Source organism: Podarcis muralis, chromosome 1, assembly GCF_964188315.1.
Source record: "Podarcis muralis chromosome 1, rPodMur119.hap1.1, whole genome shotgun sequence".
NCBI classification, from domain to species: Eukaryota; Metazoa; Chordata; class Lepidosauria; order Squamata; family Lacertidae; genus Podarcis; species Podarcis muralis.
In genome coordinates, this window is record NC_135655.1 from 5,234,522 (window position 1) to 5,252,401 (window position 17,880).

At 47.6% G+C, this 17,880-nt stretch overlaps 1 protein-coding gene across 1 annotated transcript in view; it reads right to left on the bottom strand.

The window, feature by feature from the left end:
• Positions 1-17,056, bottom strand: part of FRMD6 (FERM domain containing 6) — a 144,019-nt gene extending 126,963 nt beyond the window's left edge. Inside the window, exon 1 of the mRNA XM_028725014.2 lies at positions 16,836-17,056. The gene's annotated coding sequence lies outside the window, so the exon portion shown is untranslated. The remainder of the gene's footprint in view (positions 1-16,835) is intronic.
• Between the last annotated feature and the right edge of the window lie 824 nt (positions 17,057-17,880).

The window sequence follows — 17,880 nt, forward strand, 5'->3', positions numbered from 1 at the left end:
TCCGATCGGCAAGTCCAAGCAGCACAGTGGTTTAAACCACAGCGCCACCCGCGTCCTAATAGTCTTTTAAAAGCCACCCAAGTTGGTGTCCATTAGTACATCTTGTGAGAGCTGCCTGGGCTAGGTAGGACTTTGCTAATGGAGGGCCCAGGGCAGCTACGAAGGGCGGGCCTCCTGGGGTGCTGAGATGCCACCAGCTTCTCAATGGTGCTGGCCAACTGGTCTTCCCAGTCTGGCTGGGTGGGTGTGCCTTTCAAGACTGGTTGCTGGGAATTGCAGATGGGGAGTCCTGCTTATGGAGTTTTGCTTGTCTAGGCCTCTGGTTGGCCACTGTGAGAACAGGGTGTTGGAGCAGAGGGAGACTTTGGTCTGTTGGAGCAGCCAAGCTTTTCTGATGTTTGCGTTCTGCGCCACATTTCAGCTACAGCATTTCTACAGCGTTTCAACCGCAAGCTCTCCATCGCAGCCAGAAACTCCAGTGCCATCGCTTCAGAGGAATGTTAATACCTTCGTGGTGACACCGAGGCGGCTGCCCCGAGGTGCCAACCCCTCCTTCCCCCAAACTGGGAAGACCAGTTGGGTTGGTTTGCCTTGCCAGAAAACAGCACGCTTTGGGATTCACGGCACGCTTCTCTTGGGATGACTGCTTCTTCTTTTTGATGCAGGAGCTCAGAAGCTGGAGGGCTGCGAGAAGAAACCAAAGACTCTCTAAGATGGAAGGAACAGGCCTCATTGGTCAGGAGTAGCCAATGGGATGCCCTCCATCTGCTGCTAAACTACAACTCCCATCGTCCTTGACCATTGGCGTTGCTGACTGGGGTTGATGGAAGTTGGTGTCCAGCAGCATCTGGGGAGAACTTCTGTATTAGGTCCTCTATCCAGTGGTGCAGTTAGGTAATCTTAAGACTGGATATGATTTTATTTTGGAGTTGTCTGTTGTAAAGAATGTATATTATGTGAATAAAATAACAAAGACCCGATACTGCCAAACACTGGGAATTTCAGCAGAGATTGTCTATATACATGGCCTTCAGAATTACCTCCACCTTCCCTCTATAAGGGTGAGAACAGTCCCTTTCAAACAAAGAAAGGAAAAAGGAAGTTGAATCCATTCCCAGGAAGCCAAATTCTGTTTGAGAGGCCTCATTCTGCCCTCCAGCTGAATCACAGCCTTGATGATACCCTTGTTTCAAACAATTTCTCACCCATCCTTTCTCTGGAAATGTTTGAAGTTTCTCCTCCACCACAACCTTCCCTGGAAGCTCATTCCTTCCCTTCTTTGCTCTTGCAATTAGAAAGCTCTTCCTAATATTGAGCACGAATTATCTTTCCTGTCTCTTCAACCCAAGGAAGGAATGCGCTTAATTAAAATTTAATTAAAATGCCTCGAGAAGAAAACACCAGGATATTTCAAGGTAACAAGCACATTTCAGCCATCGGAGCCACTGCTGAGACCCATCTGGTGGTTGAAATGGCTCGCAAACTCAATGGCCCATTGTCTCATTCAGGCGACCCTCTCATTCTGCCGCTCTTTCCAAGACATCCCCAGTCACAGAGACGACGGGTTATGCTTGGCAGATCTTTTAAACCCCAAACCCTCTGGTTACCAACTTTGAAAGCGGCCTTCGGATGCAAGGAGACCCATTAATTAACACAGCAATATTCAATCAGAACAGAAGAGAAAGTCCTGCTGGATCAGGGCAGCGGCCCGTCTGGTCCAGCACCCTGTTCTCGAAGTAAAGGGTAAAGGGACCCCTGACCATTAGATCCAGTCGTGGCCGACTCTGGGGTTGTGGTCTCATCTCGCTTTATTGGCCGAGGGAGCCAGCGTACAGCTTCCGGGTCATGTGGCCAGCCTGACTAAGCCGCTTCTGGAGAAACAGAGCAGTGCACGGAAACACCGTTTACCTTCCTGCCGGAGTGGTACCTATTTATCTACTTGCACTTTGATGTGCTTTCGAACTGCTAGGTTGGCAGGAGCAGGGACCGAGCAACTGGAGCTCACCCCGTCGCAGGGATTCGAACCGCCGACCTTCTGATCGGCAAGTCCTAGGCTCTGTGGTTTAACCCACAGCGCCACCCGCGTTCTCGAAGTAGCCAATCAGAATTCTGCATATTGGCCGAGGGAGCTGTACGCCGGCTCCCTCGGCCTATCAAACGAGATGAGCACCACAACGCCAGAATCGGCCACGACTAATGGTCAGGGGTCCCTTTACATTTAAGGAACAGTGGGACATTCCAGGATCAAATCAGAAACCGGGATTACTGTAAATCCAGGACTGTCCCTGGAAAATAGAAGCATTCGGAGGGTCTGAACCTCCTGGGTTGTGAGTGGGCAAATGTTAACAACCTTACAGTGTATATCCGCCTATCTAGAGTTCACCCAAAACAGACAGTCCCCAGAACACTCTAGGGGAGATTTGCGATTTTATATGGCAGAAAGTGCTGGCGGAAGTTATGACAGCCCCCCCCTTTCAACACCATTGGCTGTTGCAGATCTACCTTTGCCACAGGCCTTGTGAGTGGCATCACATAAATAATGACAGCATCTGGCTTTGTTAGTCAGATTGCTGGCTAATAGTCTAAGACGGTGGTGGTTGATGTTTCATCGCTGGGAAAATAATGGCAGGAGATGGAGTCCCGATAGCTTGGGGCATTTCTTGAATGAGATCTCCACTGGAGCAAGGAGAAAGTGGAGGAGATAGGGAGGCAGAGGAGGTGATAAAGAAGGAAGTTTATAGCAGTTGGAATTGTGTGTGTGTGTGTGTGTGTGAGAGAGAGAGAGAGAGATCAAGCTGGAATCAGCTGGACTTGTGATGTTGAAAGCTTGTCTCTCCAATACTCTCTCTCCTCTAAAGAAACTTAAAGTATGGTTACCAGATTTTTTTTCAGTGAATCTGGGGACACTTTTTTAAAAAGTTGAGTAGCAACAGGGAGTCAGTAGTGGGGATGGTGAGGCAAAAGACCCTGGGCCCAAGCACACATGCATATTGTACAGTGGTACCTCGGGTTACATACGCTTCAGGTTACAGGCGCTTCAGGTTACAGACTCCGCTAACCCAGAAATAGTACCTTGGGTTAAGAACTTTGCTTCAGGATGAGAACAGAAATCGTGCTCCGGCGGTGCGGCAGCAGCAGGAGGCCCCATTAGCTAAAGTGGTGCTTCAGGTTAAGAACAGTTTCAGGTTAAGAACGGACCTCCGGAACGAATTAAGTACTTAACCCGAGGTACCACTGTATAAATGTGCAAAGCCCTTTTTTTGCATTCTGTGAAACATAAATGCACAGAGTTTTTAAAAAACTGGGCAATGGCCGGCCGGCCGGCCGCGACTCCTGAGCTTCCCCCTGATCAGTCAAAACAAAGGGGGGTGGGGGCAGGAGATCGGGGGAGGCTCAGGAGTCACGTTTGGTAACCCTAACTTAGAGTTTGCAACTGCCAAGGGCACCATGCTTGGAGGTTCCCTATCCTGGGACTGTCTCCTAGTTTCTCATCTTTCCATTCTGAAATTCAGTTCTCCACATTTCCACATCGCTTTGTGATTTTTGATATATTAAAACAGTGTCCTCGAAAAAATGTATCAACGTAGAATCATAGAGCGGGTGGTGCTGTGGTCTAAACCACTGAGCCTCTTGGGCTTGCCAATCAGAAGGTCAGCATTTCAAATCCCTGCGATGGGGTGAGCTCTCGTTGCTCTGTCCCATCTCCTGCCAACCTAGCAGTTCGAAAGCACACCAGTGCAAGTAGATAAATAGGTACCACTGTGGCAGGAAGATAAACGGTGTTTCCATGCACTATGGCTTCCATTGTGGTGTTCTGTTGTGCCAGAAGCAGTTTAGTCCTGCTGGCCACATGACCTAGAAAGCTGTCTGTGGACCAATGCCAGCTTCCTCGGCCTCAAAAGCGATATGAGTGCCAAACCCCATAGTAGCCTTTGACTGGACTTAATCACCCAGGGGTCCTTTACCTTTTTAGAGCTGGAAGTACCCAAGGATAATCTAATCCAACCCCCTGCAATTCATTTTAGTACACCTCCTCCGCAAAACATTTCCCCCTAATCAAATGCATTCTTGTATGTCATTTTCACAAATGCATGCATTTTTTAAAAATGCACACATCACCCTAATATACACATTGCTTTGTCGGAGAACCACATTGCAAAATTAAAAGAAATGTGAATTTCAGAGACCGGTTGCGTTTCAAATGTTTGAAATGAGAAGCAAACCAACTTTCTCCTCTCCTGTCCTCACTCCCTGCGTAACTATCCTCTGAAGATCTGAAACAAATCGGGCGAATATGACACCTTCGTTTGTTAGACTGGTCCTACATGATTTGCACTGGGTTAATGTTAGCTTCACGGTTGTTGCTGTTGTTTTAATTTGCATGAAAATTTGACACCTCCTGCAAGCGGCAGGTGCTTGTGAGTGATTTCAATCCACCGTTCCAGTTTATCCTCTTTTGTATGGCAGGGATAAATCATGCAAGCATCTTGGGCGTGAAAGTTGTGAAATGGGCGATAAAAGTAATAACAAAATATTCAGGTATTCAGAAGGAGAGCAAGTGGAGGAAGGAATCTGCTAAAGTTCAGTCTCACCTGGGGCACCATTTCTGGTCTAAGGCCAGCTCTGCCCGTAGCCAGGATTTTGCTTTTCAGAAATGCGAAGAAGTGATGAGTCTGTAACAACACCGACCCTGATCTGGGAGGCAAGGTGTCAGAATGGAATCAAGGTTGTTGTTGTTTTTTTAGTGTGCAATTGGGCACTAAATGTGGAGTTGGGTTGTTTGTGTGTGTGCTGTTGGAAAGCTGATTGTCAGAGCTGGCTCCAGGTCCCAGCTCACAGAGGACCAACGCTAGCCGGCAGTAATGTACAAAAGTCTTTATTGAAGTACAGTTTCCATTTCCAAACCGGAGCGCCCCAGCTCTACGTCTTAGAGGCTAGACCGGCGAAGCTCCATCTGAGTCTCCGCCCCCTGTACACCAGTTTAAGACTCTAACCTTACTCCACCTCTTCCGTCTCTCCTTTCTCCTCTGGGTCCTTCTACCCCCCGGGGTCCCTTCCGTCCTGGACTCTTCTGACGCTGACCCCCCTGAGTCTCCTCCCTCCTTTCGGCGGGCTTTAGGACCTGGCTCCCTATCCGGGCTGCCCACTGCGCCTCCCTCTTGTACATTTGAACTTGGCGCGCGCGCCCAGTCTCCGACCTTCCTTTTGACCGTTTCCTCGCTCTCCGATGGAGGTGTGGCCAATCCTGACTCATGTCCTCCCGCTGGCGGTGCGCCGCCTGATCCCGATGCCTGGGACTCCTCCCCCCTACGGCGCTCTGGTGGAGAAGCTGGTCCTGATTTCCAACTGCTGCTCTCGGAGTCCCCTCTTGCCCCTTCTTCCTGGGGTGTCCCCCTAGGCACCCCCCTTGCTCTGACCATGGGAGCCCCTTTCTGTGAATCCTCCGAGTCGCTGGAGAGACTCAGAGACCTCGGACGGCTGTCATCGCTAACATTTCCTTCAGATTCCTCCCCCTCGGTCTCTATTTCCTCCCTCTCCTGTGCCTCTGCTCCTGAGCCCCTGACACTGATAATGTACAGTTTGAAAAATGGGGAAATTAAGTACATGTTTATAAAGCACTTAGAAGTAGAGACGGATTCTGGGGAACGCAACCAGTTTCATTCCTGCATTGTTGTGGGTTGGATTAGATGATCCTTGGGGTGCCCTCCAACTCTCCTGTTGATTCGACGACACTGGGGCTGGGGTGGGTTTTTCCACCAGTGTTGTGGAACGTCCTCTCTCTTGCGGAGGTGTTGGCATTCTGTCGGACACGCAAGTCTTCCAGTAAGCATTCCCCCTAACTTGCAATGTTATTGTTTTAACTGTATTTTTTAAAAAATGCTTTCATTTTTATGCTTTTAAAGTGTTCGCTTAATCGTATATTTTAATTTAGGATGTTTTCATGCTCTCGTGTATTTTAATTATGGATTGATTTTATGGTCGTAAACTGCTTAGAAGCCATTTTGGTGTGTGGGTGTGTATTCATATTCTAGTTATTATACAATTATTATAATTATTATTATAATAGCAATCATTACAGTGATGATCTAAAAGGGGAGAACCTCGTCCTCCTGCACTCAGTTCCACATGTCACATCTCATGTCTCTCTCTCTCTCTCTCTCTCTCTCTCTCTCTTGCTGGACAGCTCCACGGCTTCTGTACATTGACTATTGTTCTGAGCAAGGCAATGATAACAAAACCGGCCCACAGACATTCCTTGCAATGCACCCGGAGAAGAAAACCCAGCAGGGATTTGGCGGGACGGCAGTAGGGCGGCGGGTGTGTTGAGGGAAGGCAGGAAGAAAGCAGGGAAACTTCACAAAGTCTTTTGCAAGAGGCTCTGCGTGGATGAGGTTGCTGTTAATTCAGCAGGGAGGGACCACACTTGCGAGTCGAGACCCCAAAGCCAACCCCTCGATGGGAAATAACACACACAAGGACACGGATATTAGGTTAATGTTATTGGGCAAATTTTGATTGATTACAGAATGTGAGCGGTATTGGCTTAGGCACTGAATGGACCCGACTATATCTGACTCCTGCGCAGTCACTGCGCAGGGAGTCCGGTAAGGGTAAATCACCAGAAGGGGGAACCCCGTCGATGCAGACCAACTCAAGCTCCCCCTGGTGTTCCCGCCGGGGTCGTGTCAAGGCCCTAGCCCCCGACCCGGGCTTCGGACTAGATCCACACCCCTGGATTCCTCTAACGGAATATCCTTAAGCTTGGAGGGGCAGGTGATGGCCACACCTCCCCTCCCCCATCACAAGGTCAAACAATGCCTAACCGCAACCCTAACAAATTTGTGACCATTGCTACGAGGTAGGCGAAAACCACGTGGCCAGTGCCAATTTGCCAAGTGGAGAAATTCCTTTTTTTTTTAAATATAATTTTTTATTAAGGTTTTTCAAAATATTACACAAAGAAAAAATAAAAAGAAAAAATACAAAATAAAAACAGTTAAAAACAATTCAGTCTTTCCGTATCTTATCTTTCATTTGCTTGTTCCCCGGACCTCCTCACACCTCCCTTTTTTGTATCCATTTCAATTAGTTGGTTCAGCAAATCCTTTCCCTCTTTGTTTTTATCCTAATCTTTAGTCTTAATATATTATAACTTTAAATTTATCACCTATTAACATTCCATTTTTGCACATCTTTTTAACATTACTGCTAAAAACCACTTAACTTCAATCCAACATCCAAGTGGAGAAATTCCTACCGGGCCCCTCAACGGCGACCAACCAAGGCCAGTGCCTAAACCTGCAAAATATGGAGGGAGGGCGGGTGATTGAGGAAGAGAGCCAAAGAGGAAGCCCTCTGGCTCGCACCTCTGATTAAATGGTCCTGGCCACGCCCCCGGGCAGCGGATTGGCTGGCCGGGCTCTGACGTGGCTGGGATCTCCTGGGCAATGGGGGACTAAGTTCCCCGCCCCCAGTGGGGAGTGGGTGGCCACGCGGTCCACCACAACTCCTCCCCATGGGGAAGTGGAGCGGATTTCCGTTGTCGCCGCATGAGCTACGGCATAAAATAGCTATTTCCAGAAGGGTAGTCTCTGCCAAGGGCCTTGCGGCACCCGAAAAGCTAACACATTTAAGATGGTGTAAGCCAGCCTTCCTCCAACCTGTTGCCTTTGGATTGGGGTGGACTACAACTCCCAACTCTACAAATTAAAAGACACCTGCTTCTTGGGAGAAAGGCGATGACAAACCAAGACAGCATCTTAAAAAGCAGAGACATCACCTGGCCAACAAAGGTCCGTATAGTTAAAGCTATGGTTTTCCCAGTAGTGATGTATGGAAGTGAGAGCTGGACCATAAAGAAGGCTGATCGCCGAAGAATGGATGCTTTTGAATTATGGTGCTGGAGGAGACTCTTGAGAGTCCCATGGACTGCAAGAAGATCAAACCTCTCCATTTTGAAGGAACTCAGCCCTGAGTGCTCACTGGAAGGACAGATCCTGAAGCTAAGGCTCCAATACTTTGGCCACCTCATGAGAAGAGAAGACTCCCTGGAAAAGACCCTAATGTTGGGAAAGATGGAGGGCACAAGGAGAAGGGGACGACAGAGGACAAGATGGTGGGACAGTGTTCTCAAAGCTACCAGCATGAGTTTGACCCAACTGCAGGAGGCAGTGGAAGACAGGAGGGCCTGGCGTGCTCTGGTCCAGGGGGTCACAAAGAGTCGGACACAACTAAACGACTAAACAACAACAACACAACTCCCATCAGCCTGATGGAACAACACTTCAGGGCTCCTGTCCCTGCTGCGTGGCTTTGGGGAGGGCCGGCCGTGTAGGTTTTTGAATCTTGGTGACGTGTGAAAATGTCTGCCTCAGGCCCCGGAAGGCGACTGCCAGTCAGAGTAGATTATATGGAGTTAGATGGAGAAGCAACCTGAGCCTGCCTGAGCTGCCTGCGTTGCGGGTTTGAGGACAGAGCCCAGTTCAAGACCTGCCTATTCACACCAGGTAGGAGCAGGGAATTGGTGGCCCTCCCAGTGCTGATGGACTCCAACTCCCATCAGCCCTAAGAAGCAAGGCCAGTGGTCAGGGATGATGGGAGCTTGATTCCACCAAAAACTGAAAGGGACGCAGAGTCCTCATCCCTGGGTGGATCTGAACATAGGAAAAAACCCCCGCTATAAATAAGTCAGAAATTAAATCCTTATAACAAATCGGTATAACAAAAAAAACCCTATATAAAAATCTCATCAGAAATTTGTTTGCTCTCTGGCGCCATCTGTTGTATTATATGTTTAAAGCGTTGTTTTTTGACTAATGTAGCTGAGCACCCTGTCTACAGTGAAGAAGGTGTAGAGATAAAAAGCTTCTGTTCAAAAATGGACAGAAGGAGAATTTCCCACCAAAAAAGAAGGGATAGTCAAGGTGATAGACCATGCAGAATTGGCAACGTTAACAGCCAAAATAAGAGAACTTAATGAGGATTGTTTTGTGGAAGAAGGGGGAGCCTTTTTCAGACTAAAGAAATACTATAATATGATGAACAAGCAAGCAGGATTCGAACTATGACCAGCAGAAGAAATTAGAGATTATAGTAGTGTTGTTGTGGTGTAATAGAGAGAAGATAGGGTACGGTGGAGGGAGAGAAATTAAAACACCATGGAAGATGACAAAACAAAGAAATAAAATTACTATGTGTTGAAATATGTGTTAAACTATGGACAACTTAATAAAACATAGGATAAAAAGCTGTAGAGCTAAAAAGAAAACAAGATAAATAAATAAAAATCCAGGCCTCCTCCTTTCTCTCCTCCTCTTTCCCTGATTTTCTGGACCCCATCTCCTTGACCTACAAGCAACCCCTTTCTTCTTCGAGGTCTCTTGCCCCGAGGAAGGTACGGCAAAACACAGAACTCCAGCTGCCCCGACTCTGGCATGCTCAAGCCTGTCCTTCCGCCCCAAACTTGCTTGTCACGTCACCTGAACAACCAGGAGTCTAAATTCCTTCTGGCTTGGCACCCTGATTGCGTTAAAATGTACGGAGGAAGGTGGCCGGCCAAAGTTTTCAGCGCTGGGCAAAGGGAGATCTATAAAGCAAAATGTGAGAGGGGAGGCGCAACCGGGGCCCGGTCTGAGGGCACATGATGCCCCCAGCTTCCCAGGGGTGGCCTGCTCACGATGTAGAGTGCAACAGTCCCAGCAAAAGAAGAATGGACACAAAAACTTTATGGAATATGCAGAAATGGCGAAACTTACTGGGGAAATAAGAAATCGAGATAACAAACTTTTTAGAAAAGAGTGGAAACAGTTTATTGAATATTTACAAATAAACAGTAAACAGATAAGAACATTGGCAGGATTATTGTAATAACCTGCAGCGTTACAAGAGTATGTATTTAAAGTAGAGGAATAAATGAATAAACTTAACTTCAAATTAACTTAATTTGAATATGTATGCAGGAAAATAGATGTAAGGAACATAGAGGGGGAAGGAAGGGAGTTTTGAAATGGTAAAATGATGGTAAAATTACTGAAATGTACAAAATTTAAAATCACAAAGAAGAAGAAGAAGAAGAAGTAGAAGAAGAAGAAGAAGAAGAAGAAGAAGAAGAAGAAGAAGAAGAAGAAGAAGAAGAAGGAGGGAAGTTCAAGGGAAGTAATAGTGCCACTGTATTCTGCTCTGGTCAGACCTCACCTGGAGTACTGTGTCCAGTCTGGGCACCACAGTCCAAGAAGGACACTGACAAACTGGAACGTGTCCAGAGGAGGGCAACCAAAATGGTCAAAGGCCTGGAAACGATGCCTTATGAGGAACGGCTAAGGGAGCTGGGCATGTTTAACCTGGAGAAGAGGAGGTTAAGGGGTGATATGATAGCCATGTTCAAATATATAAAAGGATGTCATATAGAGGAGGGAGAAAGGTTGTTTTCTGCTGCTCCAGAGAAGCGGACACGGAGCAATGGATCCAAACTACAAGAAAGAAGATTCCACCTAAACATTAGGAAGAACTTCCTGACAGTAAGAGCTGTTCGACAGTGGAATTTGCTGCCAAGGAGTGTGGTGGAGTCTCCTTCTTTGGAGGTCTTTAAGCAGAGGCTTGACAGCCATATGTCAGGAGTGCTCTGATGGTGTTTCCTGCTTGGCAGGGGGTTGGACTCGATGGCCCTTGTGGTCTATTCCAACTCTATGATTCTATGATTCTAAGAAGGAGAAGAATAGGCCCACCTTGGCAGCAGAATCCCACGGGACAGCAGTCCCCGGAGAAATCCCAGAGCTCCGCAAGATTTTGTGAGAGTCTGGCGAGCGGTTGGTGAGATCTTGCAAGGTCTCGCCGGAAGCCAACCCAGCCACACAACCGCAGGAAGTGAGGCTCTGGCAAGGCAGCGGCAGTGGGGAGGCAGCACTGTCCCATTTGGCCTCAGGCGGCAAACCAGGACGGGTCAGCCCCGCAGCTTGCTGAAGCTGGGCAGATCTGGTCTGGTTAGTGTCTGGACGGGAGAATGCTAGGCTTCCTCGAGTTCCGTGTTGGCATATAAAGTTGCAGAGTCAATTAAAGGGAGAAGTGCAGAGCAGCTGGCTCCAGGCTGGCTCATTAGGCAAAGCAATATGTTGTTTGGGTGCAGGCAGACGCTCACCAGGCAATCTGCGATTGCCTCCCATGGAGACACGGCGCTGCCCCAGCTAGCTTGGCAGAGTTTTCCCCAGGGGTGGGGAACTCCTTCCAGCTTCAGGGCGCATTCCGTCCTGGTCAACTTTCCAGGGGCCGCATGGCAGGGATGGCAGGGCCAGGTGCAAAAATGGACCAAACAACTCAGATGACTCTTGGAATGCAGCTACACGCAGGGTTTTCAAATCACACCCATATAGACGTCCATCCTCCACCCTAATAATAATAATAATAATAATAATAATAATAATAATAATAATAATAATATTTTTATACCCCACCCATCTGGCTGGGTTTCTCCAGCCACTCTGGGCGGCTTCCAACAGAATATTAAAAACACAATAAAACATCAACCATTAAAAACTTCCCTGAACAGGGCTGGCTTCAGATGTCTTCTACAAGTCAGATAGTTGTTCATTTCCTTGACATCTGATGGGAGGGCGTTCCACAGGGAGGGTGCAACCACCAAGAAGGCCCTCTGCCTGGTTCCCTGTAACCTCACTTCTCGCAGTGAGGGAACCACCAGAAGGCCCTCAGAGCTGGACCTCAGTGTCTGGGCTGAATGATGGGGGTGAAGACACTCCTTCAGGTATCCTGGGCTGAGGCCATTTAGGGCTTTCAAGGTCAACACCAGCACTTTGCGTTGTGCTCGAAAACGTCCTGGGAGCCAATGTAGGTCTTTCAAGACCGGTGTTATGTGGTCCCGGCGGCCGCTCCCAGTCACCAGTCTAGCTGCCGCTTTCTGGATTACTTGCAGTTTCCGGGTCACCTTCAAAGGTAGCCCCACAGAGTGTGCATTGCAGTAGTCCAAGCGGGAGATAACCAGAGCATGCACCTCTCTGGTCAGAAAGTCTGCGGGCAGGGAGGGTCTCATCCTGCGTACCAGATGGAGCTGGTAGAAAGCTGCCCTGGACACAGAATTGACCTGCGCCTCCATGGACAGCTGTGAGTCCAAAATGACTCCCAGGCTGCGCACCTGGTACTTCAGGGGCACCGTTACCCCATTCAGGACCAGGGAGTCCCCCCCCCCCCGCCTGCCCCCGTCCCCCTAAAACAGTACTTGTGTCTTGTCAGGATTCAACCTCAATCTGTTAGCTGCCATTCATCCTCCAACTGCCTCCCAAGGCATGATGGAGAACAGCAACAACCAGGAAAAGATAGACATAATATTTTACAAGGACAGGAAGAAACACCATGGACAGAATAATTGCCACACACAGGAAGAACAAGGATATAGTTTGAATGCTTCACCTGTAGCTTTATAAATCATTCAATGTGTCAATACGGATGGAAGTCATTAACATTGCAATTGTTGTATAAGGGATTGCTATTTTGATTGAAGTGTAATTGAAATTAATAAGATTTTGGAATGCAGAAATGAAGTAAATCATCAAGCCGTCAATTCTAGCATGAGGGGGGACAGGACACCTAAATTATATAATTTGGCATCTGAATGATTGGTATTAGCAATTGTACTCTAATTTGGCATTGTTATAATGAGGCTATTATTGAATTATTGTAACTGAAAACTAATAAAAATTATATATATATTGCATGCTGGAAAACGCTCCCCTTAGCCGTTAACACAAGCCTGACAGGGAAAAGGCAGCATTGCAGATGCGAAAAGTTTGACTAAGGTTGTTGACAAACTGGGGATGGTTCGAGGACCCTGCAAAGATTAAGGGGTTGGGATGTTTTCCTGCAGTCAAGGCCTTTCCAAGCTGGCAATTATGGGCTGCTCCAGCATGCGGCTCAGCGAGGCGTTCAGAAATTGGCCCCAGACAGTTCGCAAGCCCAGATCCCAGAGCCCAGATTCCAGATCCTTCCCAGAAGAGAAATTTAATTTGGATGTCCTGCATGTGCATGAATAAATCCCTTACGAGCTCGGAGCTTGCCATCAGCACTGTACTGGAGCAGAATGGCTGTCAGGCGGGCCAAAGTTGACTTTCATCGCAGTTCAGGATGCCCAGGGGAATTTTCCTGGCAGATGGCGATTAGGAATGGGCAAATCTGTCCATTTCAGTTTCCTTTCTCTTCTCCGTTCTCCAACTCAGTTCACCTGATTTCCACATCAGTTTGTGATTGATTTATTTTTTAAAGACAGCACAATTTGCATGCATTTTGGTACACCTTCCCACCCTTAAATTTCACTACACAGTGGTTTGTTTGTTTTTTTGCCAGAGTTTCCCTCTTATACAATAAATTTTCATGTGCTACTTTCACATTTCACACAGACTTCCCCCCAACGTACACATTTGTGCATGCATTTTCTGGGTCGCAAATTGCATCACAAAATTCAAAATTCAAAATTCAGGTACGAAATGCGTTTTGCTTTGAGTATTGTTAACGGCACTGCAAATCTGGTAGGTTTGCATTGAGAGACGGACTGAACCCCATGTTGGCCTGTGAGTCAGACCTTGCCTGCCTGAAGTGACTAACAGCATTTGCATCTGTTAACAACATTGTTTTATCCCAGTAGCTGCAAAGAAACTGTGTTTTTGTTCTGACGCACCACCTGGGCGACCGCGTGCTCCAACAGCAATGGAATTCACCCTAGCAAAATAGATTGAGAGGCCTGTTTTGTGTTTCTTAAAATAGGTGCATGGGATCCAGTCATAACCCACTCTTAATGCAATGCCTTGCAGCTATGGACCAGAAGATCTGTGGGCAAAATCCAGACTCTTGCAGAATGCCAATTCTCTCCTTTCCACATTGGAAAAATTCAAAGGAAGAGAACTCCACGGCTTAGCTTGTGATTGTGGCAGTGGGGCTTTCTGAGGGTCCAACCTGGGGGGTCCCCCGACCCATCACCCTCCATAACATGAGACCCCCGTAAACCTAGTCACTGACTGTCCAACCTGTTCATTTAAATAAACTTTCAATTTAAAAATACTTTATTTGCAGTATTAAATCTCAAAAAATGTGTCCTTTGGAGAATTCAGAAAGCTTGAGATCATCTTAATGCATGACAGGTCAACCTTTAGGTTCCCGTTCCATGAACTTTGGGAATGTGACATTATTCGTTACATTTCTTTCTTTCTTTTATATCCCACCCTTTCCCCTATGGAGCTCCAGATGGTTTTCTCCCTCCTCATTAGCTCAGTCGGTAGAGCACCAGACTCATAACCACAAGGTCGTGGGTTCGAACCCTGTGCTGGGCCGAAGATTCCATGGGGCTGCATTAAAAGCTTTTTGCAGCTTGATAATTAACTGTTGATCGTTCTCTACTCTACTCAGATATTAATACTGATTGAAGGGACAGGATGCATAAAAACGGAGTCCTTTTGGAATAAAAACATTACCATAGCCAGTTACAGATAGGTAGCCGTGTTGGTCTGCCATAGTCAAAACAAAAAAATTCCTTCCAGTAGCACCTTAAAGACCAACTAAGTTAGTTCTTGGTGTGAGCTTTCGTGTGCATGCACACTTCTTCCAGTGTATCTGAAGAAGTGTGCATGCACACGAAAGCTCATACCAAGAACTAACTTAGTTGGTCTTTAAGGTGCTACTGGAAGGAATTTTTTTGTTATTACCATAGCCAGTAAGTAAAATTCAGACTTTCGCTTGGAGAACTTTCTTCTGCAACAGCACAAGAGCATCAAAGAGACATCCAAACACTTCATGATATCTTGTGCATATCATGGAATCAAGCCCCACACTGAACTGGTTTCACGGTGCTATTTTGTCGTTCTTCTATCTGAACTCCCTTTTATTTCTTTCCCATGAAAGCTGGTAGGTACACCAGTCCTTTTCGTAAGCAAACAACACCACAAACTCATTCCTGCTGGGGTAGCTCAGCCGGTAGAGCACGAGACGCTTAGTCTCAGGTTTGTGTGTTCGAGCCCCACTTGGGCAAAAGATTCCTGCATTTCAGGGGGTTGGACTAGATGACCCTCAGGGTCCCTTCCTATTCTACGTTTCTATTTAATCATCCAACAATCCTGTGAGGCAGGTTCGGTTGAGGGGCAGGGACTGGCTCAGGGAGAGCTTCATGGCTGAGTTGGAATTCGAACCTTGGTCTCCCAGGTTTTAGCCCACCACTCTAACCACTGAACCACCATTGGCTCTATAACCTGCTATAACCTCCAGGTTGGTAAAGAGAGCCTTAACCAACTTTGAGTCCTCCAGATGTTTGGACTACAACTCTCATCAATCCTAAAGGGTAAAGGTAAAGTGACCCCTGGCTATTAGGTCCAGTTGTGGCCGACTCTGGGGTTGCGGCGCTCATCTCGCTTTATTGGCCAAGGGAGCCGGCGTACAGCTTCCGGGTCATGTGGCCAGCATGACTAAGCCGCTTCTGGCGAACCAGAGCTGCACACGGAAACACCGTTTACCTCCCTGCCAGAGCGGTACCTATTTATCTACTTGCACTTTGACGTGCTTTTGAACTGCTAGGTTGGCAGGAGCAGGAACCGAACAACGGCAGCTCACCCCGTCGCGGGGATTCGAACCGCTGACCTTCTGATCGGCAAGTCCTAGGCTCTGTGGTTTAACCCACAGTGCCACCCACGTCCCTAGCCCTCATCAATCCTAGCCAGGCTGTATATCTGAGTCAAAATGGGCTTCCAAGACATCTGACCTCTTCCATCACTATAGAAGATCCCCAACATTGACTTTCAAAGAGATGAAACTTGGAACCTTACCCTATGTCATCATCATCATCATCATCATTATAATTTGCCTATTAAATTTGTATTCCGCCCTTCATCCGAAGATCACAGGGCGGTGCACAACATAGAAATACAAAATGAGAACGCAAAATGCAAAATGAAAACAAGAACAAACACAAACCAATACTTCACCCCCCTCACAGACACATTTAAAAGGCCTTAGGAGCCAATTTAAATCTTCAGTTTGAGCTTTGGGCCCCAATCCCACTCAAACAGCCCTTGAAAATATTGCTTAGATGTAACCTGTCAGAAGCAGAAGGGGACATTCATTGGCTGTGCACCAGCAGTACCCAGAAAGTACAGCAATGCGGAACATCTGCATGCACAAACAGGCTTTGCAAATATGAAATAAAAGGTATCTGGTGCCTAGTGAATGTCTCGTTTGCAGCTGTGGTTCCTAACCCAGTAAATGAGACAGGAGCCAGGCTCCGGATGGGGCCACTCATCAAATTAATTGCACAGACAACTCAATGGAAGCTTGCAGCCTTACTACCTCGGACGATTTGCAAACCCTGCTTTCCCCCCCAAAGGCAATCACTAATTCAGAATAGGTTTTAAAAGGGCAAAAAAAATCTGAATGGGCACACCAAATTGAGTTATGAAATAAATTTTATATTTCCCTAACTGACCCTTCATGCCAGCTTTGTCCCCTGCTGTCAGTGAAGGTGCTCGATTTGGATTCCTGGGTTATCAGAGAATTGTAGAGTTGGGACACCCGAGGGTCATCTAGTCCAACCCCCTGAAAGGCAGGAATCTCAGATAAAGCATCCATGACAGAGGGCCTACCCAACCTCCAAGGAAGGAGACCCTACCACCTTCTGAGGGGTGTTCGCTCCACTGTCAAACAGCTCTAACCACCAGAAAGCTCTGCCTAGTGTTTATGTCATCAGATTTGAAGGAAATGCACCTCTCATCTTTACGGGATGCGAACAAGGCACTGTGCGTGAAGACCTCCAGCCTGCTTGCTTTCCAAAACAAAGCCCTGAAATCGTTCCCTACCTGGCGCCAGAGCAGTTTAGGTGCCGGGTCCTCGCTGCCGCTCCATGCTTAATCCCAGACCGCCAGTCGAGCGAGATGGAGAGCCATGGCCACCAAGAGAGAAGCTCTTCAGATGTCCCTCAGGGGACAACGTACTCTCGACTCGGCCGCCTGAGAGGTGGTTGGTAGGACAGAAACGGCCAAGAAGACAGAGGTGTCAGAAGACGCCCACTCCAGCCTCTGCTGCTAGCAAAGGCAAGGGTGTTACTCACTGGGAATTACTGTACTATTAAGAGACCTACCCTGATTTGGTTGGCTTCCAAAACCTCGCTAGACATGTCCTTACCTGTTGTGAAGGAGGCAGCTCTGAACCATAGAAGATGGGGGTTGGGGAGGAATCTGAAGTTGGTTGGTTTTGGAGGTGAGGCTCAAGGCAAGGGAGCCTGGACGCTTCCCTATGTGAAATGGGGAGTGTGTGTGTGTGTATGTAGGGGGGAACAGAGCCAATATGTTAACATGGGCTGCATGCCTGACCCAACATGAGCACAGGGATGCAGGGAGCCTGTTACGGGCTTGGCTTCCCGCAGCGCAGATCGGCCTCAAATCAAGCTGCGACTCGCTTTCCCCAGAGACGTTAAGGAGCAGCTGGGATTAAGGAGCCGAGGAGGAATGTGGTTTGCTTGGTCCTGATGAGCCCCATACTGTACGGAGGCAGAGTCGCACGATGACAGATGGATAATCGCAGCCCCTTCATGTCTAATACCCCGGGATCGCGTGCTCAATCCGAACCCCGCTTGCAACAAGATCGAGAACCGCAAAAGTCACCCTAAGCAGTCATTTGCTTGCTAATTTCTCTAGCATTAAGCAATTAGATTTCCAGAGCCACCGACTTAACATCTGCCTCTGGAGACCTCCTTGTAGGGTTTCCAAAAGCAGGGAAGGAAGTTTCAAGGAAAAGTTTTGCAGAAGCATGTCAAGTTTATAGCATGCTCTTCTTTTTTTCAAAAAAAAACAAAACAAAAAAAAACAAAACCTAGCTGGTTTTTCCTCACCTGTGGACTGTGGG